Below are 15884 nucleotides of genomic sequence, written 5' to 3' on the forward strand. Positions count from 1 at the left end.
TGATAATATGGAACCGTGCAACCAATAGCTGATCTTTATCATTTTTTTTTTTTTATATATAGAAGCTTTTTTTATGGTTTAACTGTTAAACTTTAACAATTAATAGGGTAAATATTCAAAATGAAATCGACCTATGAGTTTGAACAACTTTACTGTCAAAATATAATACCTCGTATTCTCATCGATGTTTAAAAAATAATAATTTATATTTTACATTACAATACAATTATTGATTATTGAATGATACATAATTTTAAAAAATAATATTATTTATAAGAAAAAAATATTAGATACCTCTATACATATAATTAGTTAATTACAACTGCCAGTTATTTTTGGTACATCCTATAGGTAGGTATACATTTTATTTTTTCATATTAGGCATTATATTAAATATATTATAATAATATACTTGCTGTATGCTATATACAAGAAACGTAGTTGCATGAGTGAAAATAAATAAAACAGTCAACCGTAATAATAAGCACCAGCTATAGTCACTACACAGTAAAATGTCGTCGTTTATAAAATATATAAATACCTAATACGCATTTAACACATTACATTGTGTATATATATATGAATAGTGTTAATAGTATCGATGTGATGGTATTATATTAATGCGTAAGTATATTATATAGCGTATTATATATATAATATATATTTATATATACATGTACAATGAATGTCCGAATCCAATAATGAGGATTAGTGAGAACGCATTTTCAATAATTTGCCAGGACTCGGGTTTTCTACGTCTGCAATGTATACGAATAATAAAAAATGTCATACTCTGTCCGAGTCAGAGTATGATACAATAAATTGTGCAATGGTGTTTGCATATGGTCGCGCCCAGGATTTTTTTTTTTTTGAAATGAGTCCTGAATCAAACATTATTTTCTAATAGTAAATAGTATTCTAGATGATCTTGTTAGATCGATGATGATTTTTTATATCATATTTTAAACTCAATACCTGATCAAATTACCAACATTTTAGAGGCCAATAATTTTGAGGGGGGCTTAGGTGCGTCCTCGAATGTACTGTATATTAGATGGACGTTATGAGTTGATGAGATTTTTGTAAAAACCTTTTCTAAGCGCGGTATGGCATACTGCAGGAGGCCCTGTAAAACATTTTACGACTGTATTATTTGTTGTATTTTTATTTTTTATAGACTATGTCAAAAATAAAGATAAAATTTTGAAAAGATCAAAACTCCGTGAGTAACAATGGATCGGAGCAAATTACTATTTACAATTCCCAATTGCACACACTCGGCATACGAATATTGATGCAATGATGATGTATGCATCACTATCGTTTGATTTTTTTTTTTAACATTTTAAATTTGACTAGACAAACTCGAGAGAATCGATAAACTAAACTGTATATAGTTACTTTGGTTAGTCATTGAACACACGCCATTGCAGGGACAGTAAGTATACCTTCCTCCTAATAAATATTGAATTTACAGTAAATGGTGATATTAAGTATTTTAACACGATCGAGTATTAATTTTTTTCTTTCTTTTAATAGTCAGTACCTATACCAGAAAAGAGCTGGGCTCGGTGATTGTGCGTTGCAATACATTTGTGTCGTTTATTACCCATCACTTTATTTTTACTGCAAAACTTATGAAAGTTTGTGAAATCTACAAATACGATATATGATAGTATATATATAGGTACATATAAATTATGTACACAGAAATGTCTTATATGGAGACTAATGCATTACAGAAATTGTCTAATGATGCATTATATATAATGTGCTACATTCATTCATCGTATATGTTTCAAAAATGTAAATCAGGTAGGTACGTGGTCATGAACACTGCAGGCAGATTTAACGGTTGGGATTGTGCTTGGGATTTTCCTTTCTAACCTTGAATATAGCATGCTATAATCTATAATCTATTATCTATATATTATGTAAATATGTATTATGTATATATTGCAAAGGTTATACCTCTCTATACATATACTAGCTATGTATATACTTGCAGCATATATGTACCTAAATATTGTGCGCCTGCAGTGGCCTATATTATTCGTATAAAACCAGAAAAGTACAGATGATCGTATCGAATTTAAAAACTATCTAAAAGTACAGTGCGGAACTGCAGACTCCCTGTACTCCGGGTCACCGGATAATATTCGCGCGCAGTCGACACAGCAATAATAATCATTATAATATTTCTACCATTTTGTAATAGACAAATGTTGAGACCCACGTCCAGATGACCGAAAAGGGCGGATGTTTGTTGTAACGTATACATTTACGATTTACGGTCGTGCAGCAAAACGGGTAGTAAAATCATTAAAATTCATCATGTGTGGACGCTGTGTTTATTTTTTCTCCAATATTAAAGAGAATTTAAAGATACTACTGCAGATGCTGCTCTTTTTTGTCCACTGCAGCAAACGTGCGGCCAGAAGCCGTCGCGACGAATATTTTGACTTTTAACTTCTTTTTTTAAATTGAAACACGGTCGTTACGTTTACGTTTTGAAGATCCGTTTTAGTGATATTAGAAATATTCTTCGATATTGCGTTCTATTACATTTAAAATACAAAACGCAAAGGTGGGCAAATTGATGAAAATAATCAAATCAAGCTAAATTAAATTAAGAGGACGCATGATCGTTATGCTTAACGTTAATAATTGACAAATTATGGACTTAACTCGATAATTTAAAAGTTAATATGAAAAAAAAATTAACTTAACTCTGTTAAAAAAAGTCAATCTATTTTTTTAAATTAGTACGTTATTAATCATATAAAAAGTGATTGTATCTTTCTTATGTAATAGCATATAATATCAATATATGTACAAAATTATTTTATCAAGAAAAAGAATAGAAATATTTGTGTTATTATATAGTTTTGGATTATATTTATTTTATATTAATATTTACATACAAACGAAAAATTTCAAAATGTTTTGATGTTTTGAACTTAAGATCTAGCTATTTTTAAATCAACTGAGAAAAGATAAGTTATTGTCACCGTAAATCAAACTATAGTTCAGTTGATTAGAAAATAAACTAATTATACAGTTAATGCTCATATCACCTTTGAGTAAAAACGTCTAACGCGTATGACACGTCAATGCGATAGTATATTATAACCTGCAGGGCGGATATGGATATTCCACTACGATATATTTTATTTCCGATCGGTCATCGCTTTTTCTCGAGTCATCGTCATTCGAAATGTCACGGTTAATAATTGTGGTTGTTGTTTTTGACGTTTTTGTTGTTGAAAGTCCTCGTCGAACAGTCGAACCCGCGATGTCTCGTCACATCATAATGTGTCACGCGTGTTTGTCTAGAACACTCTTATTGATTAAAAACAGATGTGTGTGCGACACGAACATAGTAATATACTATATACTGCACGTGCATCACTTTATTTTAGGAGAAAATACAACACACGAATAGTAATATAGTATTATTATTTTAGCTGTTAATCTGCGGGGAGGAATATAATAAATTGCGTTTTCCGTTACTCTCGGACACGATGTTTTTAGTGATTGCAATGGTATGTTTTTCAATTTTTGAAACCGGACTGCTGCTGACAGCTGTGTCCCCTCAATTCCATATAATACCATCATCTGTTGTAGGTATAATTATATTCATTTCAATATATTTTTGTTTTCTGTGCGGTGTATTAACGAATACGAGCGTTGACGAGTCAATAATTAGATGTCACATAACACCGATAATTGGACATTTCCCTTTGAAATTCACAGAAATTTCGAAATAATAATAACCAGACTAAGAAGGGGAAATCACACAAAAATCTCCCACAGTTTCCTAATGCCCAAAGAAGAACCCCCAATATGCACAACCTAGCTGAGGTGTCCAAGTTACCATCAATCACATACTCACGGAATGCCAAACCTACGACAGTACCCGAAGAAGCCACAATACCTACCCGAATCACTATCAGAAACTCTATGCGATCACCCTCAATCCATTGCCAACATCATTCAATTCATCACAGCTACCAACCTTATATCCAAAATTTTATTTAATATAATACAATTTTTGTAATTTCTGTAATTTCTGTAATTTATAATGTTCGCACTGTAAGCCCAATGGCCCATGTTGCCGAGGGTATATTATTATAATAACAGTAAAAATAAATAAATAAATAAATTAGATGTCGTCGTGCTCTTAAGCATCGCAGACCAGTCTGAAAACCAAAATTTTACACGCGTATGACATTTTCCGAAATCGTTATGTTGGAATTATTTGTCATGTATCACTTCACTGGGCACCCCTCCCATCATTACCTTACTATAATTTATACGTGCTACTTGGAACTTTCACACCCACTTTTTTCGTCAGAATCTCTAAAATCATAAATAATACCTAATAATGTAATATTTTCTAAAAATCGTATGGCCATGAATAAAAATCTTATAAATTTACACAACTACTCGATTAATGCATTTTTAATCAGTGCTTGTTATATTATAAATTTATAACCAAACACATAGTGTGAATACATTATATACATATATATATATATATATATATATATTATGCGAGTACCATCGATGTCATCGATTTTTATGTAGAGCGAAGAAACATTAATGTTAGGAATGGTAAAATTCTCTGATTTGTATTTCTCCCAAGTCTCAATAACTCATAAATCATTACGAATTATTAAAAAATCTGGTCAAGAGTTCACAGGAATTGAGTACTTATCATTGATGCAAAATAAAATTGCAAAATTCAGAGTAGGAGGGGGTGAGGTAATGTACCTACGTTGTTATGCTTAACGGGTAAAACACAATCGATACGCCTACACATGATAATATACGACCGGAAACGAGTTTAAGACTTGCACATCGAACGCGATGTATTATACATATTAGTATCATAGACATACGTATATTATCAGTTATCACCAATGTTTAACATATATATTATTGATTTCGTTTTAATGCTGTGCGAACGCCGCTTACAATATTATACATTATATCCTATAATAATGTTATAATATCATAATACCCTATATCCCTATTCCCCCTCCTCTCCCATCACACGAGTCGTGTCGATTTATGAAAGTGTGGTGCAGTCGTCGACGGGGTGCGCCGGTACCTATACATAATATATATAGTACATTATTTGACTTGTGTATACATGGTTACAAATCCGCGTAACTAAGGTCAACAAAAACATGCGCTGCTGCACCGCGTAATATATTATGCACGAGTACGAAAAAACCGAGCGACGACGACGAAAACTCAACATCAAATGAATGTTTAAACTAAAATATATATTTATATTCACTTGAAACACGATTTTGCTCGGTTCTGGATCGTTTCGCGAGAGTTCGGTTTTTTTTATTTTAACGCCCGATCGATCATTGGACTTTCGTGACGAGTGAGCTGCATAGAGCGCCCCAACGCACGGTTTTTCTGTAAACAACGGTTGTGCGTGTATAATATTATTACGCCGTCCATAGGCAAGATTAAGATTGATACTTGACTAAAAACCGTATTTTATCTACAAAGATTTTTGCAATGTACAATGCCGCAAGGCTTGACGAGTTTTAAAAATGTTTTCTAAAGTAATCGAACATGTTCGAAAAAATTGGTCAACTTGCATCTACAACCTATATCACTTGCCTAATTATATATAAATATATGCACCTATGTAGCTATTACTGACGCGTATAATGTGATAATAATTATTATATAGTTTTCAAACGTTCTACCAATTATCATTATTATTTTTCATTACAAACATAACCACGCACACCATAATCACATGCGCGATGCGCCAACCACCTATGTACATATTATTATATACCATTAGTTTTAAACGGCTATTGGCTGCTATAAATAATATGATTTCGTCAAGTTATATAATCGGACGAAATTCAGCTATACGGTTTTAAAAGGCTCATCAATGCACATATAGTGGGAAAAATGTTCAAGTCTATGCTTTTGATGGTATAAAAATTAGAATTAATATTGTGCAAACACCTTGGACTCGGCTAACTGCGGTTGACGGACGCGAAATAAATAACGAGAAATAAAAATCGCAGAAGCCGCGATGGGATCGAAAAGAGAATGTCGGTTCGTAAGTCGGCTCACTCACATATATATTAACTCGCGGTTGCAGTTTTCCACGCGTCTTGTTAACTGCAACTATATAATAATAATATACTGCAAGAAAGTAGGTACATGTTCGACCTAATGAGCGTTATATATATTGGTTTAATCATAACCGATGGTTTATTATGCATTTAACAACAGACATGTAATGCCGAGTAACATATAATATACTCGCCGGAGGAATAGTATTATGTTACAACAAATAATATATACATATATATTTATGTATAGATTAAGTACGCCTCGTCGAGTGCAGGACAGACGTCTGTACACAGTTGCAATTTGTCACGACGACCAATAATATGTATTTATTGGTAGGCTATAGGTATATATATATATACGAAAACGCCAAAACGAACGGTCATAAAATAAAGGTCATCTGTGCAGATGGTGTGCATAATATACATTGCTGCAGTAGGTATATACTATTCAATAATATGTTTTTTTTTAAGGACAAACACTTGTTATAACGAAAAACTTACGTCGATTTATTTTTTATGTAGAATTTGATAAGCTATATTATACATCGAAACCTTATTATCGTTAGCGCAGACAACTTACCAAACGTAGTCGACTATTGCATTTTAAAAATGACAGCATTTGGCTTAAAAATGCATCGTCATAATTTAAATATTTGTTTGAACTTGTAGACGTATGTATAATATCGAATATTGCGAATGAACAAAAACTTTTCCAAACCAATGCACCCCTAAGTTATCAAATTTACAATACTATTAAAGAATATTTACATATGTACATCAAAATGCTTATTGCTTCAGGCAATGAGATTAAAATTAAATATTCAAAAGTTATAGCGTTTTCACTCATACTGCACTTATTGCATCAGTACATATTTTTATGTTCCATCGTCAAGATTAATATGCACTGAGTGGACTTTTTTATGTTTAATCCCAATGCACTACACAAGTTTTTTGCACCCAATGCAATGATGAGTACCACAATACCCATTAAATATTTTATTATCTTTATATATCAGTGATAAGTATAGATTATATGGTTCATCTACACCAGCCCACGCTAAAACGATTATCAGTGAACTGTACATTTGTGCAATAGTGCTGTATGATGGAAAAACTATTAGTTACCCGCCGGTTTGTAGACCTATATAAATATATAATATATAATACATAATATATAGATGAAAACAATAATAAGGAGTAAGGACAGCTACTATACTACTACCTATCTGCATTCTATTCTGTATACAACACAGCATAAACACATATATATATATATATATATATATTACGCGTTCAACGTTCAACTTACATTTTCAAAATTGGAGATTTCGAAAAACAGTGTTCGCATTTATGTCCAGAAATTTTGACATCGGTTGTAAAAAAATCGTACTGGATATTCCTTCGGGCGATTGAAAATAAAACACGGTGACTGGGACGTTGTTAAAGCACATGCGTCATTCGTCATCGTGTATGTACCTATAATATTATCATAATAAAAATATAATATATTACTATACATTTGCAAACCGGCTACTGTAATAAATATGTGCGTAATCGTCTCAGAAATCTTCCTCTCATCGAGTCGAAAGCAGAATGATTAGCGGTTTGCGCAACTTTTTCAGCCGTCTGAATTGAAATTATAATTTAATATTGTAATATACATGAGTACCTTTATATATACGGCGAGATAACACCGACTTACGACTTGTTCAATTAACGACGTGTACTCGCAATATAGCCGTACACGCGGTATTTTATTTTATTTTATTATTATTATCATTATTATTATATGTGCCACGACATGATATTTGCAGTACAATCGGCAACGTCCAAATGTACATCGACAGTCGAGTCAAGTTCGTATACTTTATGTATGTATGTATAGTATATACACCACGGTATAATATTGTTGGTATATCGTCCGTCGTAACGATTGTCGTGTACGGTCATTATATTATTAAATAGGTACGTATTATAACGAGAAACGAAAACTATTAAATCCCGTGTCCTCGCGTCGCGTACACGACATCGTCGGAACGGACGAAAATCGATGTTTTGCAATTACTTATAGCATCCTTGGAATAATATGATACAGCTGCAGCTGCAGTAGTTTTAGTGACGGTTGTACACAAGTGGCTTTTATAATTTTACGAGTAGGTATAACTATAGTAACTAGTACATTATTGAGCAGGTATTATGTTTATACATATTATCTATATAGGTATAGGTAACCTGAAAATATACCAAATAGTCGAAAGACAGATCGTTACGCGATTTACGTAATATAATATTATATTATAGGATAATGTGCCACCGAAATGTTGAAAGTCTGCAAATGTCGTGCGCCGTGATGGTCTTAAACAAAATATTGTTCACATTATTTCCATTGCCAGACCCATACCGGCCATACCTATTTATTATTAATATAATATAATAACAACGTATTTATATAACAATATTAATCAAACCCGACAATGATGTTTGACTGCAATGTCTTGTGTGAACTAATTCATACTCTAAATCAGTATCGCTCAGTCATATGACATAATATGTGTTTAAAGTTCAAACTTATATTCGATACACTATATAAATAGTGACAACAGCTTTATGCCTCAAATTGTTAACAAAATATTTTTATCCTACTTTTGTCAGTAATCTCGTAATTTAACGAGATGTATATGTGAATACAAATTACAATGATCAGTCGAACTATGCAGTATCCAAGTTATAATATTATAGTATTTGACCTAAAACCTCCCTCGTTATACCTCTTCAAATTAGGAGTAGGTATATATACTATATACAAATATACAATAACGTATACTGCATTGATGCTGTAAGGTATTTTCGGATATCTTCGCTGATCAGCTTTGGACAACTTATAACTACTTTATCATCCCTAAGACCATTAAATACATCATTATGCGAACGAAATAATATCTATAGTAATAGTAGTCATTCGGAAATAAAAATCGACGGGGTAAAAACTCCTTATTAAGTAAATAAAACTAAGTGTATAGTACTATTAGTACTACCTATATATCATGTAATGTAAAACGTATGATTGCAATCTGCATAAATTCATAACATATACATCATTATTAAAGTAATTTAAAAAATGTGTAAAAATTAAAAATAATCGTATGTAGAATTTTTTACCGATGTGTATGATGGCTATTAAGTACTATTACTATAACTATTCATTACTTATTATATTATGGTAAACAAGTAAAATTGGATTCTGCATTCGACACTGTTTATTGTACATAATTTTTGTTCCTAATATATATAGTATAGGAAGTGACAGTTTCCGAGCTTTTTTTCACAAATTCTAAATAATTGTGATGGTTTACATTTTGACCATCATACTTGAATGCGTGATGAAGACATCGGGATGTATTTTGTGTGCTCATTGAAAAAATGAAGCGGGTACTTTTTGACGATAACAATGATATTAGAATTTATTTGCATATTATGCGAAAATATACGTAATGTACTTATATTTAGGTTGTATACATATAGTTGTCAGACGCACTCGACGGAACGCTTCTCTACATAGGTATAATATACAGTATATACGCACGAGTTCTATTATTTTATTGTCGATATGTGCCTATAATAGCATATAATATTATAATACAAACATAAAATAAAATATAAAGAAATTAGTTTCCGGCGCTTTTCCAAGATTCGCGTTCATACCTACGTAATTTCACAACAATCGAGTTTATGATACGTTCCGATTACAGTATATAATAACTATTATATTATATTATAGGAACGCTGTTTTTATAGGTACGAGTATATGCATAATTTTTTTTTATATTATCTCTGCGGTTCTTCCCAATAAAGAACAATACTTTTTTTTTTTTTTGTCGGCTGTGCACATTGTTTCCAGCAACTTTTGAAAGCGGTGAAAGCGGGTACTCGCAGGCGTCTTCTGCGGGTGGACGACTCGCGGACGAGGACGATTTAACCGACCTCAAATCCTTCGGCTAGACACGCGACACCGTGGCGCTGTCGTGCAGAGCTTATATGCTTCGCAACCTATATTATTGTTTCCCGTCTCTCTCTCTCTCTCTCTCTTTCTCTCTGCTTGCTGTGTGTGTATATAGGCCATAGGCGAAAATTCCTTAGACCGTACTTCTCCTAAGCACAATACATTATAGTCGCTTACAGTGTGTCACAGTTGAGTGAAAAATTATACTACATAACATATATAAGTACATATATATACAAGTGTAAGTATAATTGGCATTCGGTGTAGAAATTTCATAGTATTATAATATAACACCATATAATACATATAATGGGCAGGTACTCTATTTGTAAGTGGTGGTGCAGTGATCTCTTGAACAAGTGTGCGTTTTGTACTATGCGTGCGTTTAAGCTGGCCCCGGGCAGGGTCTCATTGTTAACGCGCTGCACTGCTGCAGCAGACCACAATATTATATTATATTATATGCATTCGATCGCGTACGTGCGAGTGCGTGTGCCAGCGACACACACGTGAACAACACTCGCATCAAGTCGAATAATAATAACGAAAAAAAAAGAAATTAAAAAAAAACACAACGACCGCGAAAAGAACGGAAAAAATAATACAACAACAACAAGAACAACTATACACTGCAGCGACGAGCCAGCTAGTGTATAATATAATAATAATAATAATAATAATAATATAATATAATAAACCTCTACAGCGTGCATACAATGAAAACCGAAACGCCCGTGTAAAACACTCGGGTCCCGCAACAATGGTACGATATCATATATATGTACGTGTTAATTAAATGTATCGTCGCGCGCTTTTGTTTCAACAGCGGTTGCGGCTCCCCCGGGTAAACCGCTCGAAAATAATAATATCGTCTGTACAAAATATTAGTGTGTTGTACTGAACAAAATATATGTAATATAATATACGCACTCCCCGAGTCTGGTGATGTTTTGATCGGCCACGATATTGTTTTGAAAGGCTCCACATAATAGCGTACAATCGATTTCAATCACATTATTGTAGTGATGTTTACAAGTAATTCACGAGATACTCGTATGAAATATAACCAGTCGCATCATAATGGTCGGTTCGTCACTCGTGTAAGTGGACAGTTCAATATCTATGAGGAGAAAATTTACCGAGGAAATCCCAAGTATATGTAAAAGTGTGTATGTATTATATAAATGTAATATATAATATGTACAATACACAGTATTACACATAAAAGCTATCGAAAGCACTAAAATATAATATAATACACTAAAACTACTTTTCGAACTTTCAAAATGAGGACAATGTCGTTGTTGCTGGTGATGAGTCTTATGTTGGGTAATTAGAAGGACTCCAAGAAACCGAAAGATGTTCGATACTATACAGCAGCTGCATCATATGCATTATTGATAACGTATTTTATAATTAGAAAGATTATTTGTATATATACATGAAGACGAGGAAGAGTCAGATATCAAGTCATGTATTTGAGGCGATATCGCAGGGCGTATTGTGGTAATGGGTTAAACCTCCATTGAATCGTGTTGTATCTTTCTAAAATAATAAAAATGTTTAAAAAAAATTTAATAAATGATTCGATTCAGTACTGAGTACAGCTTCTGTGATTTTGTTATAATAAATACGCTTTATATTCGATAAGAAAAAATCACCCAATTACAATATTTACATGAATCGAACAATAATTAAATTTGCTTGTTATTTCAAAATAATGATATTTTTAGACCTATCCCTTAAAAAAATCCTGTAGGTTACGCCACTGATGGGTTACGCTTTTGCTTTTGTGTGGACGACCCATTCGAGTTTTTTTTCGAAATGGATAAATACCTGCAGGAAACAATATTTGTTGGAGAATTATTATATGATGTCATCATTATATCGAGTAGAATATTCGACAAGTCGCTAGTCTAGTGTTGGTACCGAATAAAATAAAAGTTATACATGATATAGGCCGACTTACTTACATTTGTATATTATGTTATTCAGCGCTCAGCTTTCGTGCGGTGTTGATGCAGGTCGGTGCGACGTCAACGGCAGAATAACGATCGTTGTCGCGATGTATCGTCGATGGAGGCCGAGGCGTATAATGTTGCCGCCGTTGTAAAACCTGCCGCCGACAAAAACAAACGAAATCAATCAGAGGGTGTTCACGCGCGCGATCGCGACGTATAATCAGATCGACGAGCGTATAATATAATGTTAGGTTATTGCGGTATATACCTACACCGACCGTGATTGGTTACGTGACGGATCGGCCGGCAGCGGAATTCGTCGCGGCAGCATGTCCGTCCAACTTATATCGTACCACTCGCCGTGTACACAATATAGGTATGTATGTGTATGTTTACCTGTATTATATACCATATAACATTAGGTATAAATAGGTATACAAACAGCGGTATAAGTGGTTGCGGCGTGAATGTTTATAGCGGAGAAATACTCGAAGTGATCGTTATCAGAACTTGGTTCTTGCAGTCCGATTGTCCGAGTGTTACTGAAATGATCCTGCTGCAACATTGATGCTCGCCGGTTTGTTCGAAAAGACGTTTAAACCGAGAATATAATAACAAACGATATAGAGGCCACTAACGAAAACATAAACATGGTATATTTAAGTGATCTGAAGGTAAGCGTATTTTGTATTATGATATGGTAAATTGGTAACTCGTTGCACTCGGATGAGTTTATGTCTAAGACATTTCATCGAATACGAACAGCATCGCATGCGTATGTGACTATAGATACGTTCGGATGAACTACCGAACATTTTAAACAAAAGAGATCAAAATATTTTTCCGGGTAAATGCGCACACGGTGGGGGGGGGGGGAAATTATGGGTGAAATTATAATAGGTAAAAGACAACCGATGATTTTCGAAGAAAAAATAAATGGCCATCCGTATGGATCGACCCTTTATACAACGATGTTAATCTATCTCTCGGTTCCATCAAATATCATATTTTTGAGGTCTGCAGTGTTTACCTGCTTTTCCTATATTATATTATTCTTATGCTTTTATGTCGAATGCTACAAACGCGCATAAAACATATTTGTAAAACCGTACACATATTTTTACACATATTATATACCTGCTGCGGAGACCATTTCGGGACGTCAATGGCGGAGAAGTGGTGGCGGGAAACCCAGTGGAATAAATAATAATATATAGGTAATATAATAACGTTCACTTTTCATATTATTTACCAGCCGAAAATTTCTGCGCGAAACAATGACTGTTTTACAAAATATTATTATATCGTGCATTCGTGCTACCTGTTTGCCGAGCGTGCAGTGTGTGTGTATGTGCGTGCGTTCGCATTTGTGCGTGTTCGCAGCAGGCACACCGGCAGAATTGGGGGACCCTTTTTATGATTTTTTCTTTTCACATGGGATTTCGCTCACAAAATACATAATATTATTTTACACCATTAACGAAACATATAATATAACATACACACTTTGCAGCAGACGGCTGTAAATGTGCGTGCTTAATGCTCATGCCTATATTATGTATATGCGGCACACCATAATCATATATTACATGATAAATCAACGACGTCATTGAATAATTGTGTGTGTTAAATACTGATCGAGCCTACGACTTCGTACTCATAATATTAAATTTTTATATTATACATCATAATATATAACATGCACGATAAACCGCGGTGGCGATGATAGCGAATGTCTCGACTCTCCAGTAATAAAAAGGTGCGTCAAAAATAAAGAAACTAAAAAACTTGTGCGGAGAATCTAATAACAAATCGAAATTATTATAAAACCAGTATTGAGATGTACATTATTATTATAACGTTTCGATTGCGGAATAATTTTATAAAGACGAACTCAAATCGTAACCAAGCTATCGTTACCTCCACAATGGAGTTGCGCGTACACCTGCAACGTCTAATGAGACGAGCGGATAATGATTGTTGACGAATTATCAGGCCCTACACCGGTTGCACCCGACATATAGTCAAGTAAATAATAATAATATTATTATTAAGCATACAACAATAAGATAATATACGACTCTATGTCTCTCAATTCAAAATTGACGGATTTTTTCTTCAAACGTTCGTATATTATACATCTATTACATGCTCATCATATAATAATAATATATTATATATGTATACCGTGTGATTACACACCGCGCTCGTTATATATTATATTATTTACCTGCACTGTTGCAGCGGGTCTCCTCGACAATCACCATCCTGCTATATAATACGTATAATATTGTTCGTAAACCCACCTATACCGGCTATACCTACCTAACGTACGAATAATAATATATAATAACAGGTCGCCTCGCAGATACGCTGCGGCAACCACCTCGTCGGTGAAACGTGTGATAACTACTACATATTAAGCATATATATATACATAATATCAGTGCGTCTGTTTAGAAAAATATAGTAATTTCGTGCGCGAGAATCGTATTACGCACATTTACACATTTTTTTTTTACGTGCTCGCGTATCATTATCGGATTAGAATAATATTATTATTTTGAGTTTTGTGTATGCAAACTCACGGCTTCGTCATACAAGTATTGAAGTAATGTATATACAACCACCGATATCGCATGCGATGGTGTAACACGAACGAATATTATTTTACATTGATAATAATAATAATGGTCGTGACAAATTCCTACAAAATATACTATCGGTACAACACGAGTGCAAGTCGCGGTTGTACTCACGATAGTACCCACCCGAGTATAGTAGTGTGCACACACACAACAGCGCCGCGGGGTGAACCCCACAATATAGTTTCAATAATGCACTCGTCGTACAATATAATAACGGCGGCCACCGGATGTAGAGTATATATACCTGCCTACGCGTATGTAATATATTATAGTACGTATATAGGGACCTACATAATAATATATACATATTCATATATACTTGTTAAATAATAATTTAAACATATTTATATTTTATATACATATATATGTATATATGGGTATGTATTATTATTACTTACTATATATATACAACGCGTATATATGTTATATATGGTTTATTGTAACGGGTCGTAGAGAAATACCTTCGATGTTTATATATGTTTATATATATATATATAGAGAGAGAGAGAGTGAGAGAGTGAGTGAGTGAGTGAGAGAGAAGCGATGACCGTCTATACCCCCCGCGAAGAGTGGACTATGTGCATATCTATATAATGTATATAAATACATAATATGTGTGTCGTGTGTATATACTACTGCCATACAATACGAATAATGATGACTTTATGTGGACGTTCGGTACGCGTCAAAGTCATTTTCCAGCCCCTCCCACCATCACCTCTATATATACGCGTACTGTATGTAGGGTGGGCCAGTGAAACGGGTGATTATTTTGTATGTTTGGATACAACAAGAATTGCCCGTTTTACTACCTCACCCTGTATATACTCCCCCGCACGATTCGGACGCTAGTTTTACAAAAAAAAAAATAACGTCAAGTGCACCGCCACCGAGTCGATTGATTATTTTGGCGCACACGAATACCATACGATATACATATACAGTGCGTTTGTTATATTATATATGGAAAAAGCTTTTATGTTCGTCGTCGCCGTCTCCGAAGGGGGTTGTTGTTGTGCTTAGGCACGTCGTCGACGGTAATAAAGTTATTTTCGAAAACCAAACATGTACAGTGGAAAAAAATAGCTATTTTCGAAAACGAAAAAACATGGAGGAAAAAGAATATAATTATTGTTGTTTTCGAAAAAAAGCTTTG

The 15884-nt window shown here is 33.7% G+C and overlaps 1 long non-coding RNA gene across 2 annotated transcripts; it reads right to left on the minus strand.

The window, feature by feature from the left end:
• Positions 1-309: 309 nt before the first annotated feature.
• On the minus strand, positions 310-12850 carry LOC149055428 (uncharacterized). Of its 2 annotated transcripts, XR_016192206.1 has the most exons (4): positions 12093-12850; positions 7429-7595; positions 976-1126; positions 310-881 (listed from the first exon to the last, which is right to left on the minus strand). It is a non-coding gene; the product is annotated as an uncharacterized LOC149055428 (long non-coding RNA). The 2 variants fall into 2 exon arrangements; XR_016192205.1 differs by lacking the exons at positions 310-881; positions 976-1126 and adding an exon at positions 6657-6847.
• Positions 12851-15884: the final 3034 nt, after the last annotated feature.

This window comes from Diuraphis noxia, unplaced genomic scaffold, assembly GCF_037042655.1.
Source record: "Diuraphis noxia isolate RWA-SAM2 unplaced genomic scaffold, SU_Dnox_SAM2 contig0005, whole genome shotgun sequence".
In the NCBI taxonomy this organism is placed as follows: domain Eukaryota; kingdom Metazoa; phylum Arthropoda; class Insecta; order Hemiptera; family Aphididae; genus Diuraphis; species Diuraphis noxia.